The sequence below is a fragment of the Ranitomeya variabilis genome, chromosome 4, assembly GCF_051348905.1.
Source record: "Ranitomeya variabilis isolate aRanVar5 chromosome 4, aRanVar5.hap1, whole genome shotgun sequence".
NCBI classification, from domain to species: Eukaryota; Metazoa; Chordata; class Amphibia; order Anura; family Dendrobatidae; genus Ranitomeya; species Ranitomeya variabilis.
This window is the reverse complement of record NC_135235.1, coordinates 563002888-563017659: the sequence shown is the minus strand read 5'-3', so window position 1 is coordinate 563017659 and position 14772 is coordinate 563002888. Positions and strand designations below refer to the sequence as shown.

Here is a 14772-nt window from a genome sequence, read left to right as displayed (position 1 = left end):
TGTCAGGATGTATCTGCAATGTAATCTAAGAGCAGCATGATATAAGGGCAGAAACCCTGATTCTAGTGATGTACCACTTACTAGGCTGCTTAGTGTGGTTTTGATGAAAATCACCGTTTTAAACAGCAGGAGATGAGAGTACTAGTAAATCTACTGCCAGGTAGTCCTAAATATTCATGAGTTCTTTATAACCCCGCCCAAAGATTGGCAGCTTTCTGTGTACATTGTGCATAGGCACAAAGCAGCCAATCAGTGGTGTGGGCGGGGTTACACAGAGCTCAGTGTTCGCAGAACTGGGAGATCTGTGGCAGAAAATAGAGTGATTGTTAAAAAATTAGAGCAAGCAGCTCAGTAAGTAATACATAGGAGACATCAGGGTTTCTGCCCCTACATCATGCTGCTGTCAGATTATATTGCAAAACCTACTGACATAACCTAAAAAAAAGAAAAAGGAATTATATATTTATATATATGTATATATTATACCGTATATACTCGAGTATAAGCCAACCTGAGTATAAGCCGGGGCACCTAATTTTGCCACGGAAAACTGGGTAAGCTTATCGACTCGGGTATGCATTGTCCCTGGTATGTGTGGCTCCCCCTGTTGCGTGCAAGGCTCCTCTGTCCTCCCCCTGTTGCGTGCAAGGCTCTCCGTCCTCCCCCTGTTGTATGCATGGCTCTGCTCGGCTCCCCCCTCCTCCTCACGCACGTCCCTGCATCTCTGTTGTCCCGGCGAGGCAGCTTGTTCCTGTGTTCAGCGGTCACATGGTACTGCTCATTAAAGTAATGAATATGCACTCCACCCCTATGGGAGTGGAGACACGTCCATATTCATTACTTTAATGAGCGGTACCACGTGACCGCTGAACACAGGAACAAGCTGCCTCGCCGGGACAACAGAGCGATGCAGGGAGGACTTGCAGCGATGGCGCGAGGAGTGGGTGAGTATGATGTGACAGCCGCAGGCTCCTGCCACTCCCCCTCCCCCACTGACCCTATGGGACAATGCCTCGTGTATAAGCCGAGGGGGGCATTTTCAGCACAAAAAAATGTGCTGAAAATCTCTGCTTATACATGAGTATATATGGTATTTATTTTTATACTGGGACACTATAGGTGATGGAATACGTTGTAGGTATTTAATGTATGGGGGCCATAAGCATGATGGGAACCAGACTAACCCTATTAATTGATAAAGCCTGCCGTTTTCCTGAAACAGTGCCACTATTGCCCATGGCTGTTCTTGGTATTGCAGCTCAGCACAATTAAAAAAAAAAAAAAAAAAGCGCAATACTAGACACAGCCTATGAGCAAAAGTGGCGGAGTTTCAGGGAGAAAATAAAAACAAAACAAAAAAACCCCCAAAACAGACCTTTCCTAATCTCGTACAACCCAGTAGGACCCGGTCTACGTTGCAGCAGCGGCGCTGGCACGGCGTCAGATGTCACCATGTAGCTTATGATTGTATACAGCACTGCGATTATGACTAAATATGAAAGGGGCCAACTATGTGAAGGTCCTGGTAGCCAAAAGCACATCTTCACTTATTAGCTATGAGTCAGGGATGCTCCTCTGCTGTTCATACAGACTGACTCAACGAAAGAGGAGAACAATAAGGAACAGCCTAATTACACATGACATCCATAATTAGCGCATCCTTACAAGATGGCATCCCACGGCAAATCCTGCAGACACCAAAATGATACAAGGGAGTCTTCACGTGTCACAGGCACCCGTAATAGTTTCTGTATCACCCCCAGCTGTCTCTACATTAGCGGAACAGTTCTGCTTCAACGCAGAATCAAACATTTCTCCTATTAATGCTGGGAGTACAACTGTAACTTACTCTTGTAAATCTTTAATCACTACAATCACGACCTTTTTGTCATGGCAGTTGTCAATCAACTAGTAATAGTGAGTAAGAACAGTGACTTTACAGCAGGCTGTACAGCAAGAGGTTTCCGATTTCAGGAGTGATCTTTAGTGCTGACATCTAGTGGAAAGTCAGAAAACTGCAACATTTTTTCCTGTAACTATTAATTCAGCTAAGAAAAATTCTAGAATTTTGGTTGGGATTTAGCTTCAGTGCAATGTCCAGATTAGCAGAGAATCTCTGTAGAAGGCGCAGTGCTCTGTATCTGTGATAGTGTGCTATGCCAAGTATTTGTTGTCTAGGGACTTGGGAGGAATGTGTACTATGTGCTGTACAAACACTCAGTATACAGTATATCCCAGAGAAAAAGGCTGAAGGTTCTGCAAACACAAGCGCTGCTAATCTGGAAATAGAAATAATCTCAATGCTAGAAGAAGGCAAACACAAACTGTGTGATCTTGGCACAGGAGGAAACTTTTTTAAATGGTTGGTCTGGAGTTACCCTTTAAGGCCCAACAGCAGAAAATATAGAAGGAAAAAAAAAATAAGCCTATGTATAAAAACCATGTAAACAACTCACCAGTCCTTCGGCTTGTCCACGTCTACACTGGCGGAGCAGAGGACTCCTATATAAGCATCTTCAAGAATGAATGAGACCAGAAAGAATGAGGCAGTGCTGTCACACGCATGTCATATACATACCTCACACAAATACCTGTGAATTTTGGGGGACTGAACTTGTGTCAATTTCCTTAAGATCTGACTTTGCATCAATCACGTAACCAGGAACCGAAAATTGAAAATCATTTGCTTTTCCTGGTGAGTCGCCGCAGAAACCTGTATAGCCTGTAGTCAATGCTCGGCGTGAGTCATCGGAGCAAGGATGAAATAATGTCTCGTCCTCAGTCACCGGCACATGTTCAGGAAAAGCTGCTTATAAAAAACTACATCTATTATCCCGATGTGAGTGCAGAAGACGGGTCATAGGAAAGCACACAGGATAGTGTCCTTAAAAGACTGAAGGAGTCAATCCCATCACATCCGCAAAAACCCTCGCTCATTTAATAAGCCCCAATAGGTTAATCATGATGCTGGGATCTTCGGCGATCAAAAGGAAAGGTTAGGCTAAATACTTTGGCTAAAAGGTAAGATATATTCAAAGTCCCTTCCCCCAATTCTGAAGCCCGTAAGAAACCTTTATTTTTGTAGGATCACAGGAAGTCTTCCCAATAGGCACCCCAGATAAAACCATGACGAGCTCATACAGATCAGTCATGGCTTTACTAACGAGATTTCAGGGCTAGAAATACAATCTCCTGTAAACCATAACACTAATTAAGTAGCGAAGATCTTTGAGACTGACAGACGTTACGTGTGCCCGCCTCTTACCCTCTGCTCAGCCGGTTGCCAGCGGTACTGGCAGTTCCACGTATCTTTGCTGCCAAAACAGTTACTAAAGTCTCTTTGGAACAACAGGATAATCTTCTTTTATAAACTTCTGGGCAACAGAGCGCTGGAAAACCCAAAGAATGGAAAAATGTTCTTATAAAACTTAATATCACAGCTTGGAAACAATTTAGAATGTGCGTGCTCTTATATAAGGCTCATATAGTGAGGGATGTGTGCGCTGTCCAGGAGGGAAACTCAGGGTTGTGTTACGGCTGCAGCTCATTGGGAAGAAGTAATCCTGCACTGCCCAAGGCCTCATTCACACGTCCATATTTAAACACGTACGTGAAAAGAGCGCACCGGTGTCATCAGTGTCATCCGTGTGTCCGTTGTTACTAGTGTGTCATCCGTGTGTCCGTTGTTACCATCAGTGTGTCATCCGTGTGTCCGTTGTTACTAGTGTGTCATCCGTGTGTCCGTTGTTACCATCAGTGCGTCATCCGTGTGTCCGTTGTTACCATCAGTGTGTCATCCGTGTGTCCATTGTTACTAGTGTATCATCCGTGTGTCCGTTGTTACCATCGGTATGTCATCCGTGTGTCCGTTGTTACCATCGGTATGTCATCGGTGTGTCCGTTGTTACCATCAGTGTCATCCGTTTGTCCGTTGTTACTAGTGTATCATCCGTGTGTCCGTTGTTACCATCGGTATGTCATCGGTGTGACCGTTGTTACCATCAGTGTCATCCGTTTGTCCGTTGTTACCATCAGTGTCATCCGTGTGTCCGTTGTTACCATCGGTATGTCATCCGTGTGTCTGTTGTTACCATCAGTGTGTCATCCGTGTGTCCGTTGTTACCATCGGTATGTCATCGGTGTGATCGTTGTTACTAGTGTATCATCCGTGTGTCCGTTGTTACCATCAGTGTCATCCGTGTGTCCGTTGTTACCATCAGTGTGTCATCCGTGTGTCCGTTGTTACCATCGGTATGTCATCCGTGTGTCCGTTGTTACCATCGGTATGTCATCGGTGTGACCGTTGTTACTAGTGTATCATCCGTGTGTCCGTTGTTACCATCAGTGTGTCATCCGTGTGTCCGTTGTTACCATCAGTGTCATCCGTGTGTCCGTTGTTACCATCAGTGTCATCCGTGTGTCCGTTGTTACCATCGGTATGTCATCCGTGTGTCCGTTGTTACCATCGGTATGTCATCCGTGTGTCCGTTGTTACTAGTGTGTCATCCGTGTGTCTGTTGTTACCATCAGTGTTCAGTCCGTGTGTCCATTTTTACCATCCGTGTGTCTGTTGTTACCAGTGTGTCATCCATGTGTCCGTTTTCACCATCCGTGCATCATCAGTGTGTCCATTGTTGCCATCAGTGTCATCCGTGTGTCTGTGTTTACCATCAGTGTGTCATCTGTGTGTCCATTGTTACCATCTGTGTGTCCATTGTTACCATCTGTGTTCATTGTTACCATCAGTGTGTCATCTGTGTGTCCATTGTTACCATCTGTGTGTCCATTGTTACCATCTGTGTGTCTATTGTTACCATCTGTGTGTCCATTGTTACCATCTGTGTGTCCATTGTTACCATCTGTGTGTCCATTGTTACCATCAGTGTGTCCATTGTTACCATCAGTGTGTCATCTGTGTGTCCATTGTTACCATCTGTGTGTCCATTGTTACCATCTGTGTGTCCATTGTTACCATCTGTGTGTCCATTGTTACCATCTGTGTGTCCATTGTTACCATCAGTGTGTCATCTGTGTGTCCATTGTTACCATCTGTGTGTCGTCCGTGTATCCGTTTTTACCATCAGTCTTTTTCACAGCTAGATAAATAATAAATGACAAAGCTTCTCTAATACTTTGCAATGTTAATTACGTACAGCCCATGGATGGTATACCGATGCCATCCGTGTTCTGTACGTGTTTTTCACAGCCCCATAGACTTTTGTTGGCACTTTTAATCTGCAAGACCGGAAAAAAACGGACATGTATATAAATAGGACCATAAATTATAATGGGTGCGTGTTGTATCTGTGAAAAAAAAAAACGGATGCAAAACTGACATCTGAATGATGTCCATACATTCGATGAAACAGGCAGCGGAGTGCTCCTGTGCCCTCTATGAGAGAGGCCCACAAGAACAGAAGACTGTCAGCTGAGCACCCTAACATTGAAGGCTTTGGCCAAGGTTACAATATTGTGTATGGCAACCTTAACCCTAGAACGCACACCCATAGAAATCTACACATTCACACACCTGGGGCCTTTTAGGCCTGTTTACAATTATCATGGAATAACTCAAATAAAAATACTTTTCAAAGTTTATTGCAAAGTAAGGATGCATTCCCACTAGCGCAGGGGTCCGCCAGGACGGGATTCCGTAATGGATCTGACCTCCTGGTGACCCCAGCTAAGGCTGGCGGAATCCTGGAGTTACCAGGAGGTCAGATCCATTATGGATCCCCTTTCTGGCGAACCCCAGCGCTACTGGGAACACAGCCTAAGATGTGTATATTTCAGAACATAATTATGTGCATAAAACAACAAAAAAGTAAGTAAATGGACACGCCAAATATAGGCATTTTATAGGCAATATTTTTATGAAAACATTTTTTGGTTGTAGCAAACTTGGTGCAGGAATATTTATTTGTAACTTTACATATTCCCCCGACAATTCTCGCATATTATTTTTTCGGCTGAATGTTCCTTGCATACATTTTGTCCGCAAGTAGAACAGAAACGCTCCGATTTTCTTTCCTTCTTTGCTGGACAAATATAGCAGCGCTGTCATGCAGAATCCACACTCTTCCCAGCAATAGCAGAGTCATAAAAGTTCTTCCCCAGCAACAATACAGACAAAAAGACTGAGTATCACATGTAAACCTAGTACAGGCCTAAAAGGCCCCAGGTGCGTGAATATGGGGTAGTCCCCAAAAAAGGTTGTTATACCGAAATGTCTGTAACATAAAAATATATGAATAACTGGAAATTACTAACAACTATATACCTGAGGATTACCTAGATTTTCAAGATTCTAACTAAAGTACTTTTACAGAAAATAGAAAACAAGTAACCTGGCAGGCCTGCATGATGTAGGGGCAGACAGCCCGATTCCAGCGATCTGTCACTTATTCGGCTGCCTGATGCAGTTTTGAAAGAATTCCTATTTTCTCCGCTACAGATCTACCAGTTTTCTGAATACTGAGCTCTGTATAGCCCAGCCCATACCACTGATTGGCAGCTTTCTGTATACACTGTGCATAGGTAGAAAGCTGCTATTCTGTGGTGGGGAAGTGGTTACACAGATTAACCTGACTGGTCTGCACCTGACACCTAGTCCTGCAGTGAATGTCCTGATGATAAAACACTGATTGCATTGAAACTAAAACACACAACTTAATAAAAGTGACATCCCTGGAATCAGAGTCTTGTTGTATATTATGCTACTCTCGGATTACATAGCAAATACCTGCTAATAGGTTCAAGAACCAAACCTTCAAGAACCAAATTGGTGCCATTAAAATAGATTTTAGGAATTTTTGTATGAGGGGCCTTCATATAGTAAGGCCTAGCTGTTTCTACTCCAGAGACAGCGACACTCTTGTGCAAGGGCCGCAACTGGTATTACAGCTCAACTGAACACTTCATTACACAGATTCCACCTTAAGGAAAAAAAAAAAAAATTTAAATAAAAACAGGTGATGCAGTTGATTTTCCGTGTCCTTATTTCCACTGTACGTTGACAAGTGTGTGGGTCGCAGGCTGCTATCATATTTCATTTTACTTATAGCATCTGGAAACCATGCAAACCAGGTGCAACCCTTTCACAGCCAGAAATCCCATGATAAAAGCAGTCCCCTAAGGGTTAACCCGTTTTCCTGGGCAGACAATGAAGGTTGTGGCAGTTATTGATGGTGGCTCAAAAACCGCCATCAGCTGCACAGGGGGGAAATCCCATAATCCTCCATACAAGTCAGCCCCAAAACGACACATTACAGCGTTGTGGAGCGTCGGTCGTGGGTAGCGGTGCCAGCTCTCATCACCTACAAGCGCCAGTCCACTTTATTACGCTAGGCGGCTGCAGCCAAAGGAAGCGCAGCATAGCCAAAAAGGATCAAAGTCTAGCTCTGTTAACCCCATCTGTCCTGAAGGGTCACCGATTTTTTTTTAATTTTTTTTTTCAATTTATAGCTCATTCACATGAGAAGAACATAAAAGGGCAACGACCCAATCAAACTCTGCGGACCGGTATGTCTGCTATAAATCAAGGGCCAAAATAGGTATGGAATATCAATTTTATTAGTATGCACTGTATGCTTTTCTTTTGCTCCTCGAGCCTTTTAATAGGAAATATTCCCAGCACAGGTTATTAGGACTATGTGGATACCAAATATTTAGATTTTATTATTTTGTGGGATTTAATTGTGCCTTTTTGCTTTATTTTATACGTTACATAGTACCGTACTTCTATTATTATTATTATTTCTATCCATAACTCGGACAACCCCTTTAAATCTTCAGCGCTGGGAATACACAAATATACGTTTTCTTTAGATTGCCAGGTAGACTGTCATGAGAAAAGAATATCTAAGTGGATGATCAGACCACAAGGATGTGTCGGCTGATGTCTGGGGAACTGACAGGTGCCAAGAAGGAGCAGAGTCTCCTGAGACGAAGCGATCAGCATTCTGCACACATGCTCAATGTCAAACGGTGACAGGTTATCTAACCGGGAAAGGCTCCCACTATCTGCTGCCTGTTCTGCTGGATATAGAGGCCAAAATAGTCACTTTCACACTGCGTTAAAAGATAACCTATCACAATGATCCACTTTACAGAGGCGCTTTAAAAGCTCATTTCGACAGGCTGGTGATTGGGAAAGAGTCAGCAATTGCTGAGCACAAATAAAAACACACGTTCGTCGGGTGAAAGGATTTTCAAGCAAGCTTATAAAATATTGTTCATGGCGGCACATCCCTTTGTGTAAACAGGACGTGCTGACGATAATGCGTTCTGTGCATATAGAACATCAGGTTAACAGTTGTTCTGTGCGTACAGATGAGCTGTTAAACAACCGCCAAACAACTTGCATATAGCCGATCAGCGATTGTTTAACATCCGCGGTCAGGAATAGATGAGAGTGGCTGATCTACATTGTGACTTGGGAGCAAAGACAATTTTCTAACTTTCATCAGTGTAATCCAGAGTGGCGCAGAAGTGACCGTCTCCTTCTTGACAGTCTTTTCCTGTAAGAGCAGGAGACCGGAATAAAATGGGGACCATCTTGAAACTATTACTTTGCAATTATCATGACGTTGTTGCACATGATTAACAGCTCACTTTTCCAAAGATATTCCCTCCCACAAGTCCGCCGAGGATATTAACCTCAATTATATAATTTTGCCATCTGATTTTGATCATCGGAGACCTCAACAAAATATTTCGTGAAGAGCTGAAGAAGGTTTTGAGACCACCCAAATATAAACATGCTTTGGAAAATATTACGTAAGTAACCTTAAAAATAATTCTTAAAATTGCTCAAGACTCATATCCTGTTGTTGTATAGCCCATTATATAATGAAATAAAACCATATAAAATTACTGCTTTAAAGCCACCTTACAGCATGACGTGAAAAAGGTCATCCAGCATCAAAAAGACCAGCAAAGTTTTTAGTGTTGCAATAGTGAAACATAAAGATGGGTAGTGTGGAGTAATGAAGGGAGTTTAGCCAAAAAGCAAAACCAGACTACGCACCTCAATATAAGGAATCTTTCAGGAACAGTGTGCTATTGTATAGAACTGAGAAGTATTGTATACAATCTATTATATGATTGGTCATATCAAGCTAAACAGTGGTTTACTGTGCAGAGTATAATAATTTAACACCTGTATAGTTGGAACTGCCATGGGTCCAACATTCACCCCTAATAATGCCAAAATTTATTTTAATCTTATAAAACTCAGCAGCCAGGGTATCAATGATCTAAGCTAGAAGTTAACATAGTGGATGTTGAGTGATAGGGATAAAATAGGAAATATTTGACCCACAGCAGTATATCCACCATACTGGATAGTATGGTGTGGTAGCAGAGAAGGATTGTGAACTGCATTTGAGCTATTTGTACATAATATGTTATACAAAAATAAATGGGTAATAAAATAACTCAAATGTATGGCACTTGCCATAAGAAATTTCATTGATTTTTCTCTGTTTAGGAGTAGTCTCTATCCACCCATTAGTGTTATGGGATGTAACTTATTGATTGATGAGGCACAAGCTCATAACCAGGAACATATAAAACACTTTTATTAGCATTTCTATGAACCTTACCAGACGTAGGCCGGGATGACCATAAAAAACATATATAAACGAATTACAGGAAATGAACAGGGCAATAAGCCTGTCAAGATCCCTTATAAACAACTAGACAAAACTTGATATGATTTGTGGAAGCAACGTATCGACGCAGATCATTAAAGGCCCTATGCAAATGGTCTCCAACTCGTGGGTCTACAGCTGTTATAGTATATCAGGGAATGCTAGACATAATTGGTTTGCAGGGGAAGAAACTTAAAAAACGCTGCTAAATAAGCCATATTAAAAAAAAAAATGAGCTAAGTAACTGGAGTATACGATGATTTTAAAATTAAATTTGTCTATATAAAATCACTTAAAATGGGACTGAGTGTCAATGCCAGAGAAAGACAAGCATACAATTCTTGATGGGGCACTGTAGCCCCCCCTAATAAGCAAAGATCCAGAGGGTGAGGCCCCCCCAATGCTCAAACACAGATGTCACATACTAAGGAAAGCCCCTTTAAGAGTACAAGATAATCTGTTAGTAATATGGGACTTGTATCGCTATAGTACATTTGCCATTGAGGGGCCTTAGGCAGTTTTCAACTGTTTGTCCAGAGAGGACGCATGACCAGGGGTTACCTTAACGAGACAGTCCATTTAAAAAGGTATAAAAGGCTTCCACACTGCTGAAGGCGCTGCGGCCATTTTGTGCACCAACAATAGGCTAAAAACCAGGGCGCTATTGACCATAACTACCAATCAGTTTGTAGCTTTCATTTTCCTAAAGAAAGTCATCACCAGACTGGTTGTAATGTACATTTCCCCCTGTTTTGTTGGGACTAGATTTTATAATTTTGATCCAGTGTCAATTTTTGGACAGTGACCTTTTGGTTAAAAAAAAATGGCTGCCCCCAGTGTGACGGACATAATACACAGCCTATAACACAGACATTAAATTCTGATAGATCAGTGGAAGTAACGTTCAGCTGTTCACCTCCTGGTTAATGCTGTAAGCGCCTGCGACAATTGTGGTGAAAACATCTGCTGGCGGGAGTTATGGTAATTTGATAAAATGTAACCTCCCATCATGCTTTGCTACAGCAGCTGTTCATCTTCAGAGCAGCTGGTCTACGGTTAACCCCTTCATAACCAAGCTGCAAACTACGCTGCCCGCTATAAAAACAGGAGAGAAATTATGTTCATTTGTTTTGCAAAACTTAATTTTTCTATTTTTATTTTGTGCTATTTCTATGTGGTTTTTATGCATTATTAATTAATTTGAATACAGAATGTATGAACATAGGGTAGAGAAAGATAAACCCACTCACATCAGGCTCTGTATGTACATGGTCTATACACAAAACCACAGACAGAAAATTAATGGTTAAATACCCTGCTTTAAATAAACAGCAGAGTGCATTAAAACGATACTTAGTTAACATGTTTTTTTGATTAAAAAATAAATAACTTAAAAAAAAATGGGAAAGCCATCCAACCAACTCCACGGTGACCGTAACTGGGACAGTCCTAACTCTTAATTAGGCTATGTGCACACGTTGCAAAATTGCCACGGAAATTTCTGCGGCAATTTTGCAACTCCCTGCAGTGGAAAATACACATGCGGAATTGGCATGCGCATTCCCGCTAAACACTAGCGTTTTACAAGCGTAATTAGCTTGCAGAATGCTATGGTTTTACAAGCAATCTGTAGCATCGCTTGGAAAACTGATTGACAGGTTGGTCACACTTGTCAAACATAGTGTTTGACAAGTGTGACCAACTTTTTACTATTGATGCTGCCTATGCTATGCTATGTTACAAATAATAAAAAATCGTGATATTCTCACCTTCCAGCGTTCCCCGCAGCGTTCTCGCTCCTCGCAGCTCCCGATCCCAGTAATGACGTAGCATCACGCGAGACTGCTACGTCATCACAGGTCATTGTCCCAAGGCATCACTGGGAACGGGAACATCGCGTGGAGCAGGAAGGCTGCCGGAAGGTGAGAATATCACAATTTTTTATTTTAATTCTTTTTTTTTTTTCTTTACAGGTATATGGTTCCCAGGGCCTGGAGGAGAGTCGTCTCCTCCACCCTGGGTACCAATCGCACATGATCCGCTTAAGCGGATCAATGCATTCCTATGTGTGCCGAATTACCGCGATTCCGCACAAAGAATGAACATGCCGCATTTTTTTCTGGAATGCGATTCCGCCGCAGAAAAAAAACGCAGCATGTGCACACAAAAAATGTGGAATGCATTAAAAATGATGGGATGCTTATGCGGTTTTTGGCGGAAAAAAACGCTAAAAATCCTGAACGTGTGCACATAGCCTAAATATTACAAATCTTACCGTTTGTCAAATGAGACCACATCAATATAATTCCCAGCTCAAAGGAAAAGTAGGTCACACCTTTATATGAACATGATGCAAACGGAGTGATAAAAACGATAAGGTTTTTAATATTAGAGTTAGGACTGTCTCAATTACGGTCACCGTGGAGTGGTTGGATGGCTTTCCCATTTTTTTATTTTTTTTTAAATAAAAAAATATGTTAACTAAAGTACCGTGTATTATTTCATGCACTATGTTGTTTATATATTTACTGCAGGATATTTAATACGGTAATTATTTTTCCGTCCAGTTGCCAGTGTGAACATGCCCTTACACGCTGCATGCACACCAATTTATATCCCAGTTCATGGTCTATAGACAGCGAGCTGCCTATATCACAGGAGGGGGCATTGACGGACTAATGTAGTCAGGCAATGTTAATCTCTTAATGATAAATCCCTCACAGTTAGTAAACCACACATTTTGACAATTGACACACCCCTGAATTCTGTTTCAGCCTCTATCTCTTGTTGTCTCCAAATTACATTGCAAAGACTGACACAATTCCCTGTAATAGATACCTGTAGGGAAGAAATCCGCATCCTGTTTCTTCTTTAATGCACCTTACAAGTTTTGACGCATTATGCTATGCTCTTCATGCATTAGGCGGGACTGTGGGTAGGGTTTTCGCCTCTGCGTTTGTACAAGACCCTTGCTGCTGGCGGCACTTGCACACACTCATCTCCCATTGGTCTTCAGCAAAATGGCGCCGGTGACAGCGCATGTGCAGATTGACATCTGAATGTCTTCAGCAAAATGATGCATGCGCAGATTGAGATCTCACAAAGTCATTGAGCCGAGGTCAGAATCTGCCCATGCGCCGCCACGCCACCTGTGCCATTTTTGCTGGAGACCACTGGGAGACCAGCAGAAAGGGTGGTGCTAGTGCGAAATATAAAAACGGATGCTTGTACAAATGCAGAAGGTTACGGCAGAGCCCAAAACCCTACCCACAGTCCCGCCCCGATGCACGAAGATGATAATAGTCATTACATCCAGATATAAAAGTGATGCCACACGGGCACAGCTGATGGCAGACAGCTTTACTCCTGCCAAAGACAAGATGGGTTTCACTGCTGTGTTGGGGTCCCCATCTGCGGCACGTTATACATTTCCTCTTCTATAGGGTTGTATAACTGACCAATGATTGTATGGTTTACTTAGATATCACAGATGTGTTATACGTCAGCACTAGTTACTAGCACACGGTGTCGTACTGGGCATCAGTCAGGGCATACTTCTATTTAACGGCATTATTATTATCCTTAGGGACATTATAACCGGTTTTAATTAATAGCAGTGCACTTTTACTGCAATTATTATAATAGGATATTGTTCTGTTAGGATTTCACAATGCTTCAAGATGCAAGTCCAACATTGAAGAGAGAATTAAAAACATGTCTGTCTTCACTCCAAAAGCGCGCCACCACTGTCTCCAGCTGGGGTTTGGTATAGCAGCTCAGCGCCAGTGAAGTGAATGTGCATTACCGGTATAGTATTAAATGCTAGACATGGTGCGATTGTTCGATTTACAGGACATCAAGTCAATTAGACATCAGTAGCCTAATGTTCACATGTTGCTTTTTTTGTGGCGTTTTTTTCTGCAGCCAAAATTTGATTTATTGACAGTAGAAGAGCTGCAGACAAAAAGCAGGTTTTGCTGTGTTTTCTTTCTGCTGTATCTTTCAGGATCCCAAAGTTCAGCTTTGCTTCCACTCTAAAGGTTACAGGAGTTCATGAATAATTCCACGATTGGAACTGTAGCAGGGGAAATTGAATTAGTAGGGCATGGAGTTGGTCAGGCATTGTTTACTTTCACACATTGGTAGGGCATGGAGTTGGTCAGGCATTGTTTACTGTCACACATTGGTAGGGTATGGAGTTGGTCAGGCATGGTTTACTTTCACACATTGGTAGGGCATGGAGTTGGTCAGGCATGGTTTACTGTCACACATTGGTAGGGCATGGAGTTGGTCAGGCATTGTTTACTGTCACACATTGGTAGGGCATGGAGTTGGTCAGGCATTGTTTACTTTCACACATTGGTAGGGCATGGAGTTGGTCAGGCATTGTTTACTGTCACACATTGGTAGGGCATGGAGTTGGTCAGGCATTGTTTACTTTCACACATTGGTAGGGCATGGAGTTGGTCAGGCATTGTTTACTGTCACACATTGGTAGGGCATGGAGTTGGTCAGGCATTGTTTACTTTCACACATTGGTAGGGCATGGAGTTGGTCAGGCATTGTTTACTGTCACACATTGGTAGGGCATGGAGTTGGTCAGGCATTGTTTACTTTCACACATTGGTAGGGCATGGAGTTGGTCAGGCATTGTTTACTTTCACACATTGGTAGGGCATGGAGTTGGTCAGGCATTGTTTACTGTCACACATTGGTAGGGCATGGAGTTGGTCAGGCATTGTTTACTTTCACACATTGGTAGGGCATGGAGTTGGTCAGGCATTGTTTACTTTCACACATTGGTAGGGCATGGAGTTGGTCAGGCATTGTTTACTGTCACACATTGGTAGGGCATGGAGTTGGTCAGGCATTGTTTACTTTCACACATTGGTAGGGCATGGAGTTGGTCAGGCATTGTTTACTTTCACACATTGGTAGGGCATGGAGTTGGTCAGGCATTGTTTACTGTCACACATTGGTAGGGCATGGAGTTGGTCAGGCATTGTTTACTTTCACACATTGGTAGGGCATGGAGTTGGTCAGGCATTGTTTACTTTCACACATTGGTAGGGCATGGAGTTGGTCAGGCATTGTTTACTTTCACACATTGGTAGGGCAT

The 14772-nt window shown here is 42.5% G+C and overlaps 1 protein-coding gene across 6 annotated transcripts in view; it reads right to left on the bottom strand.

Annotated features, from left to right (window-relative positions):
- Positions 1 to 14772, bottom strand: part of PKIG (cAMP-dependent protein kinase inhibitor gamma) — a 101981-nt gene that overhangs the window by 14985 nt on the left and 72224 nt on the right. The window contains exon 1 of one of the 6 annotated variants that reach the window (XM_077252794.1): positions 2457 to 2578. The exons of the other annotated variants lie outside the window; for them this stretch is intronic. The gene's annotated coding sequence lies outside the window, so the exon portion shown is untranslated. Of the gene's footprint in view, positions 1 to 2456; positions 2579 to 14772 lie in introns of those variants that run through there. 6 annotated transcript variants of the gene reach the window in all.